This window comes from Oryza glaberrima, chromosome 10 (genome assembly GCF_000147395.1).
Source record: "Oryza glaberrima chromosome 10, OglaRS2, whole genome shotgun sequence".
NCBI lineage: Eukaryota > Viridiplantae > Streptophyta > Magnoliopsida > Poales > Poaceae > Oryza > Oryza glaberrima.
In genome coordinates, this window is record NC_068335.1 from 4,863,179 (window position 1) to 4,868,479 (window position 5,301).

General features: G+C 41.3%; 1 long non-coding RNA gene across 1 annotated transcript; it reads left to right on the forward strand.

Moving 5' to 3' along the window:
- The first annotated feature begins 338 nt into the window (after positions 1–338).
- LOC127753315 (uncharacterized) lies at positions 339–3,889 on the forward strand. The gene is made up of 4 exons (XR_008012535.1): positions 339–651; positions 2,139–2,202; positions 2,853–2,975; positions 3,588–3,889. It is a non-coding gene; the product is annotated as an uncharacterized LOC127753315 (long non-coding RNA).
- Positions 3,890–5,301: the final 1,412 nt, after the last annotated feature.

Genomic DNA, 5,301 nt, shown 5'->3' on the forward strand with positions numbered 1-5,301 from the left:
TCGATTCGAAGTTTTAATATTTTGAAATTATTTTTTCCCCTCCTCCTCGCTTCAAATTTTTCCGTCTCTTCTCTCTCCCCTCCTCTCCTGATATTTTAACTTACACACCATCCTTATCCTCTCCTCTCCTCTCAGCCTCTCACTCTTTCCTCCTCTCCTCTCTCTCTCACTGACGGCAAGGATGGGAGGTGCGGGCTCGGCACCGGCGGCGGCAGCCTCCCTTCCCCAGCGCGACAGCGGTGGGCTCGGCACCGACGGCGGCCTTCCTTCCCTGACCTCCCATGCGCGTCAGCGGATCTGGCGGCGCCGTCCTCGGGGGGGGGGGGGGGGGGGGGGGTGGGGGGGGGTGGCGGATCCGCCGTCCTACGAAGGAGCTCGACAAGTAGCGGCGGTGCGGTGGTGGCGTCCGGGCGGCGGCTAGGCGCCGAGGCGGGCAGGCGGCGGCGAGGCGCCGAGGCGGGCGTGCGGCGAGGCGGCCAGGCGGCAGCTTCCGTCTGCGGCGTGGCCGCGTCGCCGGCAGTCCTTCGTGCCCGCGTCCTGCCGCCCGTCGCCCTCGGCCTGGCGAGAGTGGTGGGGGGTTGACTATGAGATCAAGAGTCATGCTGTCCACATTTCCCAAATTGGTGAAGGATACAGAGCTCTCATTCCAGAGTATGATCATATCTTGTGGTTCTTTATTTTGCAAGAATTTCCTCGTTTGTCACAAAGTTAAAAAGGCATAATCACATTTTCCGAGAGTTTGTGTGCCTTTCTACACTATTAATCAAATTGGGGCATTGCATATAGTAATATAGGGTATAGACAGGCAAATTAGGAACCGTATCCTCTGACATTACACACTAATGTCACGGTGTGACATTCTTGAATCCAGGCCATCCAAACTAAATCAATGGCTATAGATTAATTTGCATACAAGTAATCAAATTAATTAGCAAATTATGTAGTTAAACATTACCATACTTAATGAGTAGGAAATTTTTTTAGCACTAAAGTAATCCCTTCATGTTCATTAACATGAGCCCACCAACTTGTAGATTAAGAGAATTGTCTTTTTCTTATGGAAGATGTGGCAACACAAAGAAAATTGATGCACGAGATTCATTCCTTAACAGGTTCATATGCTAATCATTGCGTCTAACAGGTAAGTTAAACCTAGTTATCGTCATGTGCTAGTTACTTGCCGATTCCTGTAGCATTTAGCGATATTTGCCTCCTTGATAATATATTTGGTCTACGGGAATTTGTTTAACTACATAATCTACTAATTAGTTTGATTAATTGCATGCCAAATAATCTATGACCGTTGATTTAGAAATGGATGGTGTGGATCAAACGAATGTCACACCGTGACATTTGTGTGTAATGTTAGAGGATACGGTTCCGGCAAATTATCATTGCATTTTGCTTAATACCTATAGAAGAGATGCTTAACATCTGCCTTTTGCAATTCTGAGATGAGAATATCTAATTAGGTACTCATATAAAATAATAACTTCAGAGGATAATATAAAAAAAATATTAAGAGAAAACAGTGGGCTTTTTTTTGGATATTTCAGACCATGTATCATAGTATTCGGTAATTTTGTAATATGTACTTTACCAATTCTATTATGCAAATGCTAAGTTACACTATGTATTGTTTTGAAGGTCCATAACAAACTTCTTGCTGCAATCAAGGATTCAGAGCAAGGACTCCATTTGAAACGCTCTATGCTACATAAATAAACAATCTAACCTAACTATGTGAAACCTACAAATAAATTGAGTTCTGCTGATTTAAAATGTGATAATATGTTGCTTTAGACCTATTTTGTGTTGACCTAGATCAAGATGTAGTTGGAAAAATATTAATGTTCGTACTCATTAAGACATGTTCATCTTAATTCTGAGAATCTGAAAAATACGATAAATATCTCATTAACCAAGTTGGTTTCACGTTGCTGAAACTTAATTAGACAATATTAATTCTCCAGTTTCATTGTCATTTGCCCAATATAATCAGGCTTGCTTCAAAAAATTGTTCTATACCTTTTGTACCTTAATCAAGTAACATCACAAATGGTTCTAATAACAATATGAAGCTTACATGAAATCATTTTTTGGTATCTAAATTTGAACGATCTGCTACTGATTTGCAGGATAAGCCACAGGACATGCCACCAAAACCCTGGTCATGTCAAGAAGGACGAGTCCTGGCATCCGGTAGGTGTTTTCCACATATTCACTCATTTCATTGTTATATTGCAATTGTCATGAGAAATTAAGCTTTGGGAATAAGTGTGGTTATCTGATTTCCATATGAGTGTGTGGGGCTATGGGGTATTCAAGACGATAATGGAGTCGCGGGTTTGTACTTGTCAAGAAGAAATGCCCAATGCACTTGTTCTTCTCAGTAAAAAATTTCCAATGATGTTACTTTTATCTGAGCAGATACTCCTTTGGTTCTTTACCATTGTTGCATTGCTCTGTTATATGCACTGTATAGGAAATGGCCAATGATGATTGTTTTATATATGACTGAAATCTGATATGAGGATTTACCTTTTTCGCACTGTTGAGTTGTTCTGTATATATGGTCTGTTGTATGGAAAATGGTAAGTGATGATTGCACTATATCAATTTTAACGATATCGAATTACTACACACATTTTTTGAAATTTTGAGTTACTAATGCGAGCAGGTACTAATTATGTTGCTTGTTCATTTTTTTCATAAGAACATACGCACTCTTTCTTTGTTAACCCTTGTGGTTAGTGAACCAAAGATGTCGATCTTACTTCCTCTCTGCACTTGTCTTTTACTGGAGATGATACGTGTTCTGCACTTGTCCTAATTTTTTCCCTTGTGGGCAGGCAACCAACAAGCTATTTTTGCTTTTCATAGATCTGCATTGCAAGACCATTCTTCTCTTTGCAATTGATCTATCACTGATAAATCAATATCCTGCAGTGGCTGGAACTGCGGTTGGTCAGCTGGTAAGATTATTTCCTCTTGTTGTGCTTTGCCCACTCCAGATTATTCTGCACCTTGCGATAAATCAATATCCAGCCCAATAGATTTTCACATTCTTTTTCAACAATACAAATATATGATGGTACAATATTGCTGGAGTTGTAGAGGTTTAGGTGATCACTCTTCATACTAGCACAGCTGCACATTACAGAGAATGGAAACAGATTTTGGTAGCAATTGGCATGCCTAAGAAAAATAACAATGATGTATGGATAAATATTAGCGATTACTGGATGTTTTCTTGGTTGAACTGTAGGTGGGCTGAACCATTCTCATATAATTGATGACCCCTTAGATCATAGTGTTGGAGGTATATGTTAGGTCCTACATCCTTCTCTTTCCAGATAAGTAGTAATGCAGATGTCTAAGTGGAAAATAAAGTTTGGAGAAATTAATGATCAAGAATCCTCCATAGCATATATAGATATAGATCCATGATTTCATTAACTCTGGTAGTTCAGTTCATTGATGCAAATTGATACTTGATAGCTTGGATATGCTGTATAATCAACACTGGATGGTTAATTGACCAGGAAAGTGCAAAATCTTGTGCTTAATTTTCTTCATTTTTGTAGGCTATCTCAAAAGGAAGGCAAAGCAGAGAAGCACAGAACATTGTTCGAGAGAGTGCAGGAAAATTATGAAATCTTGGTTCTTCAAACTGAGTTCTTCGATTAACTCTTGTGATGTAAATCTTGTTAGCTGAGTTTTAAATCTTGTGTTGTATTGGATGTTTGTCGGGTTGTGTTGGATGCTAATTGGACTGTAACCTTTGTGCTATATGGGTTATTATTGTGTTTGATTGTTGGGCTATATGGGCTTAGCCCACTTGTTATTTGATACTAATATAAATGAAAATAATATGACGGGCTGAAAATGGTGTGGTGCAATGTTTGGGTCTATATGGGCTTTTGCAATGGACTTAGCCCATTTATTATTTGATATTAAAGCAAATGGATATAATAGAATTGGGTTGAAAATATGCTACATCATACATGGGCCAGGCTAAAATCTAGTTGTGCTTTCCATTGGGCTAAGCCCATAAATAGGGTTCATAATACATGGATTTTAATGGGCCATCAGATATTTTATGACGTTTTTTAGGCTAGATAATGACGAATATGAGCGTCACAAAGTTATGATGACAGAAGAATCGTCACTAGATTAATGACGAAAAAATAAGATTTCGTCATAGAACGGCATTAGAGACGCATGATAGGTGACGAATGAATTTTCGTCACTCCAGCGTCATAGATTACGAAATGCGACGAAAAATTCAATGTTTGTGACGTAAATAAAGCGTCATCTATCATAAGATCTCTTGTAGTGTAATCTGAACCAGAAGGTGCATATATGCAGATGATTTTTGTAGACAAACAAATACACTTGAGAAAAAAGTACAGGTTTTGTCCTCTTGCACATTGCAGCTTTTGTCTATCCCAGAAATCGGAGGAAATGTGTACACCTTCCATTCCAATTAGCAGGATGCAGAGGATTTGCATGTACACGTAGATAATGTAACTATCAGTGCACTCTATTAATTTTAGAGTGAATTGCTTATAGTGTGCCATCTGTTTTTTACCGCTATTATATTACAGCTTGGGCTAGGGATAAATCTACATTTTCATACTGGACCAGTTATATTTACCCAATGTTTTTTCTCGGACATGTTCTCGTACCTCCGGCTTCCTCTCCCCTCTGTTTTCTCTGTTCCCAGCGGTGAGCAGGTCGAGCAGCCACCGGTGAGCTCCATCCGCACAGTACACTTGAGCTGGAGCCCGATAACCCTTGCACAGGTTCATACGTGAGCTTAAAAAGAAAACAAGAAATCCCCTTGGGCAGAAGTGGAGCCGTAGAACATGTGCTCAAGCACAGCATGGGATCAGGCGGGGCTCAAGGGTGCAGGACGGCATTGGTGGACATAGAGGTTGAGCGCTAACGATGGCGCTTGCGAGGCTCGAGGTCGAGCACAGCGTAGGCTCAGGAGGAGCGCAGCGGCTACTCTTGCTGCCTCTTGCTGCCCCCGCCCCTCTCCCCCCACCGCCATCGCCGCGTCTGCCTTTTCCCCACCCCGCTGCCCCCACTGCAGCGCCTGCCGCACGCAAACCATTGCCGTTGCCGGGGAAGAAGTCCCCACCGCCTTCGGCCTCTCTCTGATCCGGGCATGTGAAAAAGGACCAGGGTATTTTTGTCATTTCACGTGAGATTTCTAATTAAAAGCTTCAAAACAGCCCAAAGTAGCATTCTATTAAAGAGCCACCTCTATGAGTGGCATTTTTATAAGGACAT